The sequence below is a fragment of the Carya illinoinensis genome, chromosome 8, assembly GCF_018687715.1.
Source record: "Carya illinoinensis cultivar Pawnee chromosome 8, C.illinoinensisPawnee_v1, whole genome shotgun sequence".
Classification (NCBI taxonomy): Eukaryota; Viridiplantae; Streptophyta; class Magnoliopsida; order Fagales; family Juglandaceae; genus Carya; species Carya illinoinensis.
In genome coordinates this window covers 36817872-36833459 of record NC_056759.1, presented here as the reverse complement: position 1 = coordinate 36833459, position 15588 = coordinate 36817872, and the positions used below count along the sequence as shown (strand labels likewise).

The 15588-nt window shown below is 36.5% G+C and overlaps 1 long non-coding RNA gene across 1 annotated transcript; it reads left to right on the top strand.

The window, feature by feature from the left end:
• The first annotated feature begins 13729 nt into the window (after positions 1-13729).
• LOC122319273 lies at positions 13730-15188 on the top strand. Its single transcript, XR_006245043.1, has 2 exons — positions 13730-14262; positions 14798-15188. It is a non-coding gene; the product is annotated as an uncharacterized LOC122319273 (long non-coding RNA).
• Positions 15189-15588: the final 400 nt, after the last annotated feature.

Genomic DNA, 15588 nt, shown 5'->3' with positions numbered 1-15588 from the left:
TTGGGTCACTTATTGAGAGGGAGTCTGGCCACACGTGAGGGGAGTGTTAAGATATAAAATAAATAAGAAAATCTACCTCTTCCCATCAACTTAAGTTTTTGGGACAAGTAGTGATTTCACAAGTTGAATTCAAGCTTTCAATTCGAGTTTTGGATCAAAATGCTATTGAAGATAACGGAAGATCTTCATTTAGACGAGCTAAACGGTGTTGAGAGTGTCGTACCCAAAATAGACAGGGAAGGATTTCAACAATTGAAGCATCTTCATATCCAAAATTGTGCTCAGCTTAAGCATATCCGTAACTTGAGGACATCGGTTATCGCGTTTCCTACATTGGAGACATTCGTTCTCGAAAATATGATCCGTTTGGAAGAAATTTGTCATGGCAAACTACCCTTGACATCCTTTAAATACTTGAGAGTTTTAAAGGTGTGATAAGCTGTGAGAAATTAAGATATGTCTTCTTTTCATCCATGGTCAGGGGCCTTTCATTACTCGAAGGATTGGTGGTAAGAAAATGCAACAACATGGGTGCAATAGTCATGAAAGAAGAAGGGTAGGGAATTGAAGATGGAGATATAATCTTGTTTCATCGACTCCAAACCTTGGTGCTAGAGGACGTTCCAAAGTTGGTGAGCTTCTTGAGCACAAAAACTTTATTTATGAGGGATGGCGGAGAAACCATTTCGAAGGGCAACCATGATCCTGGCTTGCCACTTCTACATGATCAGGTACATGAGTTAGTTAGCTTCGAACTCACACATGAAACGATAGTTGACTTCAGTTTGAGGCCCAAAACTATAATTGTGGCCTCTACTAATTAAGGTTGTGGCTCTAGGCCAGACATAAAAGTTAAATTTGAAAAAATAATATGGAACTTCTCAAAAAATAAATAATGAATATTTCTGGATGTACCCATTCCAACATAGGAAAAGAAGAGCATACGAATTATAAGCCAACATTAGTACTTGAATGGACCATAGTTCCCAAATAATTAGTGCTATTTTCGTACTCATTCCCCTGTTTGATCTTGCATGTTTTCAAATTATAAGCAAAGAAATCTTTGGCGTCGTTGATTGATACATGACATTAATCCTACAGGTTGCCTTCCCTAATCTAAGAATATTGTGTCTAGATGGTCTACCCAAAATAAAGCATGTATGGAGTAAAGAACTCCAAATAAGTTTCATGTTTCAAAATTTACAAGTAGTAAATTCTTGGAGATGTGAGAGTTTGAAAAGTTTATTTCCAGCCTCTATCGTTAGATCATGTCTCGAGCAATTGAAGGAAATTGTGATTGTTGACTGCGGAATGGAGGAAATTGTTGTAGTTGAAAGAGGAGAAGCAGCAGTAGCAAGGTCATTGGTGTTTCCTCGATTAACTTGTCTGCATCTTATACAATTATCGAGCCTCAAGTGGTTTTACCATGGAATGAATATTTCAGAATGCCAATGCTGGAAACGTTGTTGGTCATTGGATGTGAGAAAGTTGAGATATTGGCTTATGGACTTGTGAGCTTTTGAGAAACAGTTAAAGAAAGCCCGCCTAAGATGTGCATTAAACAACCCCTTTTCTTGGTGGATGAGGTACGCTATTAATTTAATTAGCTCTCTCAAGCTTTAATTTCCACATTAAGGACGTAGAAGATGTAGAACGTTTTCGAACGGAATGCTCTTTACATCCCAATATTATGAAATCATTTTGATTTGATAAATTTAATTAATTAGTTTTTATATATTATATTTTTAATTACAATTTTCATCACTGCAAGAAAAAGAATTTTAAATTCTTTTTATTAAAGTTATATATTAAGATTTTCACTGCAAATAATGCCTTATTTGCAATCATTCTATCATTTCGCCACAAAATAGCATTTAAGACCACACGTTTGTGACTATTCTGTGGCGATCTCCAAAAAAAACCCGTAAGTGTTATAGTGCATCCTCATTAAAGAATACTTAAATCTCGTTATTTTGTTTATAGCATGCTCAAATTAACTGAAAATCACCTTTAGGCCGAGTACAAGAAATTAGTATTTATTTCCACGAACAACCGAATCATTTAATACTTATACTAAAAGAGTTTTGCTACGTACAAACAAAGTCGCGTACTAATCTGCATACCAATACCGATTCCTTTATATTTAAAATTTAAATTAGCACTGTTTTCAATAAAATCTACTTTTTGACCAATCACATTAGATTGGTGCACATATTAGTGAGCAGTTGCGCTTGCAACTAGATTTTTCAATATGAAAATGAAGTCATCATGTTTTCCTTACGAGAAATGGTAGGTCTATAAAGAATTATTATAAAAATAGACTTATAAACTAACGTGATTTGATAAAATAAATTATACGTAATATTTTTTTAGACCTAATTAAACTAATGTTGCTATAATGGGATCCGGTATTTCTTAATGTAATGAGTCAGAATGTAACATCTTTTTGTAGATCCAGTTAAATGATTGAGCTGAAATATTGCACATTTTAGATATTTAAAACCAATGTATTTTAAATTCATCATGACATTATTATTGGTTTTAAATGAAAAAATGGTTAAAATGAATAAATCAAAGTTGTGATTTTAATTGATTAAAAGCATGAATTTCTGCTTGAATTCTACCAACTATTGATTACTATGCATTCTAGTCCATAATTTTCTTGCTTTCCATTATCATTTGCATTTGTACCATTGTTTTTCTTGTTCTTCATGTTCATAAAGTTTCTTGAGCTATCTTTCCATCTTTTGGGTTCAATTCATGAACCTCAAAAGATAGAAGCACTTCTTGCCATCTTTGAATGGAAGTTGCTCAAGCTAATTTTTCATTTGTGTTATTTTGTTGTTGAGTGTTTTCTTTTTTTTAATCTCCATCTCCATTTTTCATGCATACCATGGTTCATTATGTTCATGCCTTGTTCATACTTTGTCTTGAGCTTTCCCACCATTCAAACAATCCCAACTCAATCTAACCTCATACACGGCTACACCAATCACCCCACAAATCCACCAACTCATTTCCAACCCACCTAAATTATACATTAATTGAAAGGCTGCTTGTTTGGCTTAACTTACATCGGTTGGTGCAGCTAAATTAAGGTGAGGAACATGTGAAGAAGTTGGTGCAATCAAAGGCTGCTGCTGTCCATGCAAAGTTAAAGTCTAAAAAGGGAGGTGCCATGCATTACTTGACTTGTGGAGTTGGTGGTGATTATTACCATGAAGAGCCGTGAATTGGAGGAATGAGTTTGCAACTTGGGGCAGCTATTTGTATATATATATATATTGCTGGATGAAGAAAAGAAAGGAAGAGGTAGCCGAAATGAAGGAAGAAGAAGGCTGCTGTCCACCAATTGCTGTCCACCGAAATGCTTGAAGTAGAGTGCCATATTCAACAAGAGAAGTCAGCTGTGAATTGTGGTTGGGGGAAGTTTGGTGCCGATCTACATTGAAGAATTAGGCTGCCTCTCCACCGAATTTGACATAGCAGCCATCTAAAGATATATATATATATATATATATATGGGAGTTGTGTTGTGCTGGACGAAAATAAGGTGCAGGAGAGAGGTGATTGAAGGGGGAATGAATTGAATTTGTTTGGACCGACTAGAAGCAGTAGGTGAATGAATTGTTGTGTGCTGAAATTGAAATAACAGATTGAAGAAACAAATTGAAGAAGTCGGCTGGAGAGGCAATGAAGAAACCGTGTATGAATTTGCAAGAAGTTAGGCATCAAGTTAGTCAAGAAGTTAGGCAAGAAGTTAGGCAAGAAGTTAGGCATGTTGGACTTGGTTGTTTGGTTTGAATTAATAAACCAATTGAATAAAATAAGAAAAGAGGAATGCAATGCAAGACACAAAATAATTAAAGAGGAATGCAAGTGGCCGAAATTGAGGTGTGAATGCAAATTGAGTGTGAAAGCAAGATTGAAGTGTAAAACCAATTGAATGAGAGATGAACTAGCCAAGATGTTCAGCTATAAAATGGGTGCAGTCCGAAGCTTACAAGGAGAACAACTAGGACAACTCAAACTTAGAAAAACACAACTCAACACACACAATTTTCTGCTATGTACTTGAAAGAATTAGCTCCTTTTTGTTTTAAGAAATTTTGTTTCTCCTTTTAGTTTCAAAGCTTTGTTGTTTTAGCATTTTTATTAATTGTATTAAGATTTGTTCTAGACTTTTATTTCATTAAGAGTAATACCTTAATATTAAGTGTGCTAGTTTGTTTCATTACTAGTTTATTTCATGTAACAAAAAGAAATTATTTTAGAAGTTTTAATCAAGTGTGCTATTTTGTTTCATAAAGAATTGTTTTAGAAGTTCTAATTAATTGTGTTACCTTAATTTATTACAAGAAAGGTTTGGTTTTAAGCTTTTGTTTTTTTTTTTTGATTTTTCTGAACATCATACGTGGAGAGCAGAGGAATTGTTATAGAGTTTTTATTAAAGGTTTAGAGATTAATTTTCAAGAGTAATACGTGAGAAATTGTTCCTTTTTGTTTCGAATTTCAATTGAATAGTGAAAGGAAGTTTTCGTTTAGACTTTTCGTTCCCTATTTTATTTAACTTCAGTTTAAAGTTTATAGAATACTTTTGAGTTTCTGTTTACTTATTTCGTGTTATTTATTTTTCTTACTTTTTTAAGTTTTCATTTAATAGTGATTACAACTGTTATGTGTTATTTTGAGAATTCGTGATTTAATTACAAAGATGAATTCTAGAATCTTGGTTTTGGGCATTTTAAATTTTCCGTTCATGTTTTGTCAATTACTTTCTAATTTAGTTTAATGCTTAATTTAGTTTTATTAATTTCTGAGTTTAATTTATTAGTCCTTTACATTCCAATCCAACAAACAAAAAAATCAAAAGACATGAATCTAGTCCATGACTAGTACCCTTTTCCATCCATTGCATATACCATCATTTTATTTTCTCTTTGTGAAGTTTTTCACATTTTTTTCAACGAGTTTAATTTTAAGCAACTTTCCCTGAGGAGACGATCTAGGAATTTATTCCTAATTATTACACGACATCCTCTTGCACTTGGGATAGCATTAGTGCTACTCATTTTTGAGTGAGTCATTAAACTAGTTAGTGTACTTGTTATCATGGGATGGGGTATTTCTTAACGTTTGTTCCAATTAATTTTACAGCTGCCATTTCGGAGCTTAGAGATAATGCATATTGTGAAAATTGACAAGTTGGAAACTATATGGCACGATCAAGTCACTGCAAGTTCCTTTTCCAATATTTATCTATTAATTGTCATTGGTTGTCAAAATCTATTGCACATCTTTCAATCCAATCTGCTAATTACAACATTCCAAAGTCTAATTTCCCTACATATAATCGGTTGTGGTTCGTTGGGAGCTGTATTATTTGAAAAACATGATGCTTTAATAGCCTCAGTGGCTGTTAACCAAGTGAGGAACACATGGAGGCTGTAATTCGGATACTGAAATACTCAAAGTCTTCTCCAGGGAAAGGGCTCATGTTTTAAGAATGATCATTTGGAAGTCAAGGGCTATACAGACGCAGATTGGGTCGAGAACATCACAGATAGGAAGTCAACCTCAGGGTATTTCACATTTGTTGGTGGAAACCTTGTGACATGGAGAAGTAATAAACAAAAGGTGGTGGCACTCTCTAGTGTAGAAGCAGAATTCCGAGGGATGGCCAAGGGTTTGTGTGAACTTCTTTGGCTGAAAAGGTTGCTAATCGAGGTTAGGTTTGCTCCCACATCCGAAATGAGTCTTTTTTGTGATAATAAAGCTGCCATAGATATTTCTCATAATCCAGTTCAGCACGATAGAACTAAACGTGTGGAGGTGGATCGGCATTTCATCAAACATAACCTAGAGACTAAGACAATTTGATTCCCATTCATCAAGTCTGAAGACTAGCTAGCAGATATACTTACCAAAGCCATGTCCAGCAAAAATTTCTACTACTCACTAGTCAAGTTGTGCATAAAGGATCCGTATGCATCAACTTGAGGGGGAGTGTTGGCATGAGTTGTAATATATGGAAAGAAATTCTTTCCTTTACATGAGAGCATGATTATAGGAACCCTGATTTGTATAGCCTAGAATAGAAGATTTATTCTAGTAATATATAATTGTAATAAACGATTGTGTAAAATGATGATGATTGAATATACAGAGTAAATATTTTTTGACACAACAAATACATGTTTTACCCGGGAGAGACTGTGATTGGAAAAGGTGAAACATTAGTGACAAATTTTTTTCTGACCAATTTCTCCTATGGGAGGCTCATGGAATATTATTGGTGAGGTAAGCCACTTTCCCCACCAATAGTATAATTCATGGGAAAAAATTACTTCTTCCCAGGACATGGTTTGTGGTGAAAACTTGTATTTCTCGTTGGAAATTTCCCGTGACACAATGTGGTGGCTTGGTTTAATGTTTTTCCCCTGAAACAATTTAGTGCAAATTGTGTTTTACAGCATGAACCATTTTCGTCCCAAAACTGTTTTACCCATGAAACACTGTTGTGGCTTAATGTTTTACCCATGAAACATTTTTGTGCAAAATGTGGTTTATAGCATGAAACATTTTCCTGCCAAATATGTTTTAACCCATGAACTCTGTTCATCGTGAAATTGTATTTGCCATGAAGAGGTTCAATGGAGATAAATAGTTATCAAGTTAAAAAAAAAGGGGGGGGGGGGGGGGGTTTAATGGGAAAAAGGTTGTTTGCATGAACTATATTCGTCGGGAAAAACTAGCTAGCCTTTTATGGGAAATACTGAAACCGGTAAGTGACCTTTTCCCCAGCACACCAACACTTCTCAAAAAATTTGTTCCCTACAATTTTTTCCCACGAAGTATTACAATCAAGGCACTCAAATTCTCTGGAAAAAAGTGACAAAAATATCACAAGATACTCAAATTGAAGAATTACAACTATACAACAAAAGGCCACTCACTTAAAAGAAAACCAACACCTGAATAATTCACCAACGACATAATTTTCTTCAACATCCATATATAACAGAATTTAAATGATTGTTTTACACTTCTTTCCACTGGCTTAAGTACCAATCAATCAAGGTCATGACTATATACATCAATGTTTGCAAATAGGGGGAGTAGTGCCCAAGGGAAGCCTGCATGGTTAGTAATTAATATAACAAATCCTATACAGGAGCCATTGAACCAGATTACATAACAAATAGGGGGAGTAGTGCACATGTGCCTGACTACATGTATACATATTTTGCATTCTAGACACATTACTCTAGTTCTGTACACATCATCGCTTCTCTTGTTTGCTCCAATTCATCTCCATTCATATGTACAGCTATGCCTCTTAATCCAGAAATATCACAAGAGCATAGTGTCCTGAAATTAAAAACCATGTACTTAACTATGTTAGCCAATAGAAAACATTTCTTACCGCTACTAGGACATTACTTTAGCAAATCAATCAAAGGCTAATACAAACTATGAATCTGGGACATTATAATGGCTAATTAAATCTTAACCATGGAACAACCAATTTGATCCAAGTGCATTACTTAGATTTAATGAGTAACTTGATCCCACCAGTGACTTATGTGGAATTAAAGACACATTTAAATACTGTTTTCAGTGAACATATTTGAAACTTAGCCCCAAGTATGTGGTTTACTTGGACTCACCTTAGGAGCCATTGAACTAGATTACATACAGACCTCAAACTAAAACTCTAGCAACAGTTTTCACATAAAACATACTACACCACAATATATGAGAATTAATCAAAAAATATTTTAACAAAGTATAAGATAATCACCCCTTCATAATAACCACAAGTCTTTATGAAAATTCAAGGAAATACATACACTGTCGTGAAATTACTTCCCCATATCCAAAAGTTAGATCATACCCACTCCCTAAAACCAGACCCATTCATGAGCTGAAACCACCATTTCCCTTCCACTTCCAAAAATTTGATTCCCTATGGAAAACTTTCCACACTACACATCAAAATATTTGCCTCTCTACAAACTGCCATGGCCATTGGATTGATACAATCCATAAAAAAACCCACAAAAAATCAGCCTACTTCCAGCAATAGAGATGCCAAGCATCTCCCTAAGTCTCTCTATGAGCCTCACTATTTCCCTCCAACTCAGACATTTGGAAGTTCATTCCTTTCTCATGCTCAGAAAAATTTCTCCTCATGTTAGCCATATCACCCATAATTTGGTTTAGTTTACTCTTATACATTTCTGCACTAGTCTTGTTTCATTCATTCTCCTCGGCCAAATGCATAAATTCCTTGTTCTTCGTCATTGAAGGAGAGGGGTCGGTAATGACCATGTGCCCCATCCCTTGTGCGTACCCAAATCTGAACCCTAAAATGTCTTTGAAAACAGCCAAGGCCGCTTCATCAACGTCCTCTTTAGGGTCTTTCTCAGCCAATTTCTCCACCATTAGATTCTAAATATCATATGAAAGAAAATCAGTGTAGATATTTTAATGCAGTATATAGTCCAACAAAAATTAAATCAAACATGGAAAAGTTCACATAATTGTGTTCAGTTGTGGCATTGATAAATTTGCCCTTCTGCCTTGACTAGTGTGTTTCTTTATAGAAAGCGACCATATTTGGTGCTGTCTCCCACTACCACACATCATTAACAGTTATAGCTCATTAGATACAGTTCCATAACTTGAATTATAAATCAGAAACTGCTCTTACCTTCTCTTCCAAAATCCTAACAAATGATTTCCTTCCGCCTGTATGTTTCACCTTGAGTTTTTTCCTATTTGTAATGTTTCTCAAGACTTCTCCTGTTACGCATTTTATTGTTATATCAGGTCCCAAAATATTATCTTACTGCTCGGAATTAAAAAGGCAGCAAAATAAATCCCACCCGAATGTACATATAAACAAAAACAAATGTAACTTAAATTCCCACTAGTTTTTTATTAAAATACTAATACCCATATACCTTGAATGTTCCGCTGGCCCACCTTTCACATAGCCACTACCAAACAGGTTGCTCCACCATGGATGTCCCACCACATAGGGCCTCCTCATGCGATGCATATTTTAATTAAACTTTGTGTAGTTCATAGTAATATGCATTGTACTTATCGGACATATACGTTACCACAATTTCATGATAATTGTCTTTTGTCCAATCCAACACAAAGTCCGCCTACAAGTTGAAAATCTAGGTTAAAACATCTACCAATCAAACTCACATTAAAAGCAATAAGTTATAAACTACATGCATATGTAATAAAGCTTTACCCTAACACGATTAATTAACTCTTGCTTCTCCTCCTTAGGTATAGAACTCTAGCTTGCATGCCTCATTTTGGCATATAATTTGATGATCCATGTCACTCGACCAATGAAGATGGAGGCATTCTCGCACGATGGGCCTCTATGACCCTCCTTTATAAGCAAAGGAATCTTACCCACCTTCTAGAGGTGTTCAAATTGTGTGCCCCGTGCAGGCCCTCGACTCCGTTTCTTAATGGATGAAACTATATCTTGAAAAAAAAATATGATGCAATTTGAATGAGTCAACCAACTAATAACAAGAATAAATGTACCAACTCTTGAAGAAAATATTAATTTTCATCAATTTTCTGTATTGGAGTAAGAAATGGCATGCATACCCGTAGTATTATTCCCCTCTCCACCCTGTTTGACACCCATGGACTCTTGTACTCCAACACCTGCTACTGCTTGAGTCGATTCATTTGAAAGTGGGTCCGCCTCGTCTCATAAATTCCTTCTCTGAGGTGATCCTTGTGCATCCTGGCTGCTACGTGCAGATGATTGTGTTCTTGAGTGTGCACCTCACCCCCTCCTTCCCCCCTTACAGATTGTCACATGTTTGCCTTTACTGGAATTCAAAGGACTTTTGAACATGCAACCACCAAATTAGTATAGCTGGAATATTATAACATTAGACACTATGCCAACTGGCAACTTACAGCAAATCAGTGTAGCTGGAATATTGTAAACTAAGTTATCAACTACCTAACATCTAGCCTTTTTCATAACACAAGTTAAACTCACAATAATTTCAACTCCAAACTTCTAGTTTTACAAACGGACGGTGGAGGTGAATTCAAACCCTTAACTCCTATTTGTAAAAAATGAGGCATCACGCATCGTCTTTCATGCCTTCGCACGCACCAACAAAATGGCCTCATTGAAAGAAAACACCGGCATATAGTTGAAACCGAGCTTGCTTTATTGGCCCATTCTTAACTACCCTTCTCCTATTGGGCCGATGCCTTAGAAACTGTGGTTTACTTGATTAATCTTCTTCCCTCACCTACTCTCAAAAATAAATCACCACATTTTCTAGTTTATAATTCTGAACTAGACTATAAATTTTTGAAAGTGTTTGGATGTGAATGTTGGCCCAATCTCAGGCCTTATCTCTCAAATAAATTAAATTTTCATTCTGTTTCATGTCTCTTCTTGGGTTACAGTGCATCGCATAAAGGATATAAATGCCTTCACTTAGCCACAAATCAGTTATACATCTCTCAGGATGTTAATTTTAACAAGGCCTCCTTTCCATTTCAAAATCCCGACCCATTCACCTCCCTTCTCCAGCCCAGTCAAATACCATCCCTTTGCCCATCCTATCTCCTTCTATTCTTGGGCCTGGTCCAAGCCCAAACCCTCAGCCCCCTATTCCTTCATCATCTACCTTGAGCCCTTCCTTATCATCTATTGTACCGACAATTGATTCTTCACTCTCATCCTCTGCTCTCGTTCTTCCTTCTCGTCCAATCATTTTACAACCACCTTGTTCTCCCATCATTACGCGTGCTCAAAAAAATTCATCCAGACCAAGACTAGATGGAACCATTCCCTACTCCTCTCGCTTCTGTCTCACCACGACTCTAATTGTACTGGACGAACCTTCTAGCTACTCAGTTGCTTCAAAACTTTTAGAATGGAGGGAGGCTATGGCACAAGAAGATGCTGCACTTCAACAAAACTGCACCTGGTCCCTTGTACCCCCCACACCCGTGGCTAACATTCTTGGATAGAGGTGGGTGTTTCGCACAAAAACAAACGCTGATGGATCTTTTCAACGACGAAAAGCTCGTCTTGTGGCTAAAGGGTATCATCAACAGCATGACTTAGACTACAATGAGACATTTTCTCTAGTGGTAAAACCTTCCACTATTCGGCTTATTTTATCCATTGCTATCACCCGATCATGGCCCTGCGCCAACTTGATATTGAAAATGCCTTCTTGCGTGATTCATTGACTGATGAGGTGTACATGCAGCAACCTCAGGGATTTATTGATCCTCTACACCCCACATATGTGTGCAAATTGCACAAGGCTCTATATGGTCTCAAACAAGCACCACGTGCTTGGTTTTTACAACTTAGCTCATGGCTACTTGCATATGGTTTCATAGCCTCAAAGGTAGATCCTTCTTTGTTCATCCTGCAGCATTGTGATATCATTCCCTATCTCTTAGTCTACGTGGATGACCTAGTTGTCACAGGATCAAATTCTTCAGCCATTGATCTTCTTCTTCGTGACTTAGGCTCTACTTTTCCAGTCAAAGACTTGGGCAAACTTTCTTTTTTTCTTGGACTAGAAGTCGACTACACCAAAGCATGGCTTCTACTCACTCAACGAAAGTACATCAAGAGCTTGCTTCTTCGCAGTCAAATGATCAATGCAAAACCAATCTCCTCTCCAATGGCAGCCTCTCTCAACTTATCAAAATCTGATTCTCCAGATTTTGAAGACCCAACTCCATACCGAAGCATCGTTGGTGGTTTACAATATCTTTCTCTCACTAGGCCAGACATCTCCTTTGCAGTGAATAAAATTTGCCAATTCATGCACTCTCCGAAAACTTTTCACTGGAGTGCTATTAAACGGGTCCTCAAATACCTTAAAGTCACAATCAATTATGGCTTACTCTTTAAAAATCAGTCCACCTTCACACTTCAAGCATATTCGGACTCTGATTGGGAAGGATGTCCAGACGATCGACGGCCAACTGGAGGATTCTGCATCTACCTTGGAAATCATCTCATCTCATGGAGCTTGAGGAAACAACGGACAACTGCTCGTTCATCAACAAAAGCAGAGTACAAATCACTTGCATCATCAGCTGCTGAGACCATATGGCTTCAAACAGTCCTTCAAGAGCTGGGTATTTCTCTTCCTAAGGCTCCAATCTTGTGGTGTGACAACATTGGAGCCACATATCTCTCTGTCAACCCGGTCTATCACTCCAAAACAAAACATATGGACATCGAGTATCACTTTGTGAGGGATAGAGTTGCTGCCCATACATTACAAGTTCAATTTTGCAATTCCAAAGAACAAATTGCAGATGTCCTTACTAAGTCATTAGTTGTAGAAAAATTCACTCTTCTTAGGACAAGTCTCAATGTGGTCGATACCCCCTTGGACTTGCAGGGGCGTATTAAAATAGATGATTCTATGCCACATTTTCACAAACGGAATGAAGGCATTCAACATGACACTGCAACAAGCAATGGAGGGCAATTACAGAGCCATTGTGTTTTACATCAACAGAGTACCACTCAACAACAGAGCACCACACAACCAAATACAAATTCTAGAAAACTAACAGTTAGGGGTGAAACGGTTGGGTCGGGTCGGGTCTGATTCGGTCTATCATTTTTTCAGTCCATCATTTTTCCCGGACCGGACCGGACTGAACATCTAGTCGGTCCGTTCGGTCCGATCCCGTTCGGTCAATCCATTCGGTCCAATCTAATTTTTTTTTTATTCTTTTTTTTTTCTAAATGAATCAATTAAATATTTTATATAAATTACTAAATTAACATTAAGTAAATTATTAATGTAGATTATGTAACTAACTCATTAAAAAAAAAATTTATGATCAATGATACATATTATAAATTATATATACATACATAATGCATATTATAAATTATAAATTATATTTATATATAAATTATAATACATAATGGGGAATTGGTATTAGGTTAGTTAATTTATAATTTACCAATTGCTTTATATTTACTTACAACTTAGGTATTTTACAAAAAATTTATCTAATAACTTTAATTAGATATAGATGTAGATGTTAGTAATTAGTTAATGGTGAATTGGTTATAAGTTAATTGATAATATACACTACTTAATTAATAGAATATTATTTTGTAATTACATATTTAAAATTTTATATTATAAATGGGAATAGGTTAGAAGAAAATTACATAATTAATTATATAAAATAATATATATAAAATAAAAATATTTTTTTAAATTCGGTCGGTTCGGTCCATTTCGGTCCGAGGAATCGTGAACCGTGGACCAGACCGAACTAGTTCGGTTCAAGGAATCATGGATCGAAACTGAATCCCATGTTTCTCGGTCCGGTCCGGACCAGACCAAACTGATCGGTTTTTCTGATCTAGACCAACTGTTTTACAGCCCTAATAACAGTAGAAGAATTTTTTATTGGTCCTTACGGTTATTTTGTAACAAACCTAATTGTTTTTTTCTTTTCTTTTACATCATGTATAAATACCGTCTGCTATGGACAAATTTATTAATGAAGAAAGATTTCCAGAAACGTGTTTCTCCTTTCTAACAGTCCACCTGGCCCCTCCCTTGTGAACAGTTTGTCATGTTTTTGTCATGTTACCTAACAATCCTCGAACGATGTGTGTTCACAGCGACCATTCATTCAGCCAAGAGGAAACCGACCGACCTACTTGCCTACCAAAAAATTAAAACCAGCAAAAATAACAAGTTTGACATGTTAGCAGGACAGCTTCATGGAGCCCTCCAATCCTCGAACGATGTGTGTCCTGTGGTTGTTGAAAACCGCGCATATGATTAAACAGCTGCATGTCTGTCTTGGGTCCACAATCAATAGTAAAACCATCTGCAAATGCTGAATATTTGAAAATTTGTTAAGAGAAGTCAGAAGATTAGATTGTATTCACAATCTGCTTATCCAAAGGAACGGATATCTTCTGTACTTACGAGTCCAAGATGGTGCTACAAATCTTACAACTCTTAGCCATTAAGTTTACTGCTACCCACTTTGAAATTCTATAAATAAACCCTCTGCCTAGTTCCTTGTACTCCAATTTCCAATTGGAAGAGAAGCACAAACACTAGCACAGATGCCGGGTTGGGGCCCACCGCCGGGAGGACCTCCCGGCCCTCCGGGGGTATGCGGTTGCTGTGATTTTCTCTGTGGTGGCATATGCCGGCTTGTATCTTCGTGGTGAGTTAGATATCTCTCTTGATTATAAGATGCTCTAATATCATATAGATTAAGTTTTCCTTCTTTGTTAGACTTTAATGTCCTTGCATGAGGTAGAAATTACACGAAAGTTTCTGTATTTAGAAAATAATCTGAACATGGAACCTAGTCAAGTCACCTTGAAGACATCATGTAATGATAATGAGAAGTGAATTGATAGCGGTTATCAGAAGCGATGCATGACAATTAAAGTCGATTGAGAAGAAATTAGGAAGAATAAGTGAGGATGAACAAGGTAAAAAGAGAGAGAGAGAGTCAAGAGAGGGATCAGAGCCATCCGAGTCAGTGGAAGAAGGGAAAAAAGAGATTCAGCTCAAGAGATCATATTTCTCAAAATTCTGTTTTCATCAAATCTGTCAATTGTTGGAGTACATAAATAGACTCATGGACTAGAAATTAGATCCCATTAGAAAACTAGATTTTAATTACAATCTAACTCTGATTATCTAAACTTAAGAGGGTGGTATTGTTAACAGAATTCATGTTTGGTTGGCAGTTTCTATCTCCTTTGCTGCTGCTGCATCTTTGAGAGCTGCTGTGGACCAATGTTTGGTAGGCCACCTGGACCACCTGGACCCCCTGGTCCACCAGGTGGACCTCCTCGCTTCTAAGCAGCCACCAGATTTGTCGTGTATTAGTGAACCATACGTTGAATGCAGATAAATAAAATTGATTATGCATATGCATGTGTAGTTGTTAGCACATCGATCGAGGAAGACAATCATATTGATTTTTTAGACTTTTCTGTATTTTTTGGGGGCAGAATCCATTTATTCCTTCCCTATGTATTTTACCACCTCTCAGGTGATTATTGTCCATTATCTGAAGGTTATTTTCTGCTGATAATTGAACTAAACACCAGAAAGCACAGTGTACTATTTTCAGAAGTGACTTTTTTCAGAACAAACACAAGCATTTTTGAAGACTGGGGAGAAGTGGCATTAAAATGAAAAATAAAATCAGATAAGACATGTAGCAAATTTTTGTGAGAATTTAGACTTTCTCAAACATGTCAAGTGATCAAAAGCTGAAGTTTCTGGGTTTCCACTTATCCACAAACAAATACCAGGTGAAGCTTAATGACTAAACAATGGCCATGCCGCCAGAACAAGTGATTGATTTCCTTTTTCCTGTTCTTAAAGAAGAGGAAGGTAATTTTTTGTGCTAAAAATAAAAATTATAATCACTTAGATCAGAAGTACTATAGAACTTAGCCAAGCTGAGAGTTGTTGGGACTTGGGTCAAGCTAACTTGTGTCAACAAGCTCAGTTGATCCACACTTGCTCA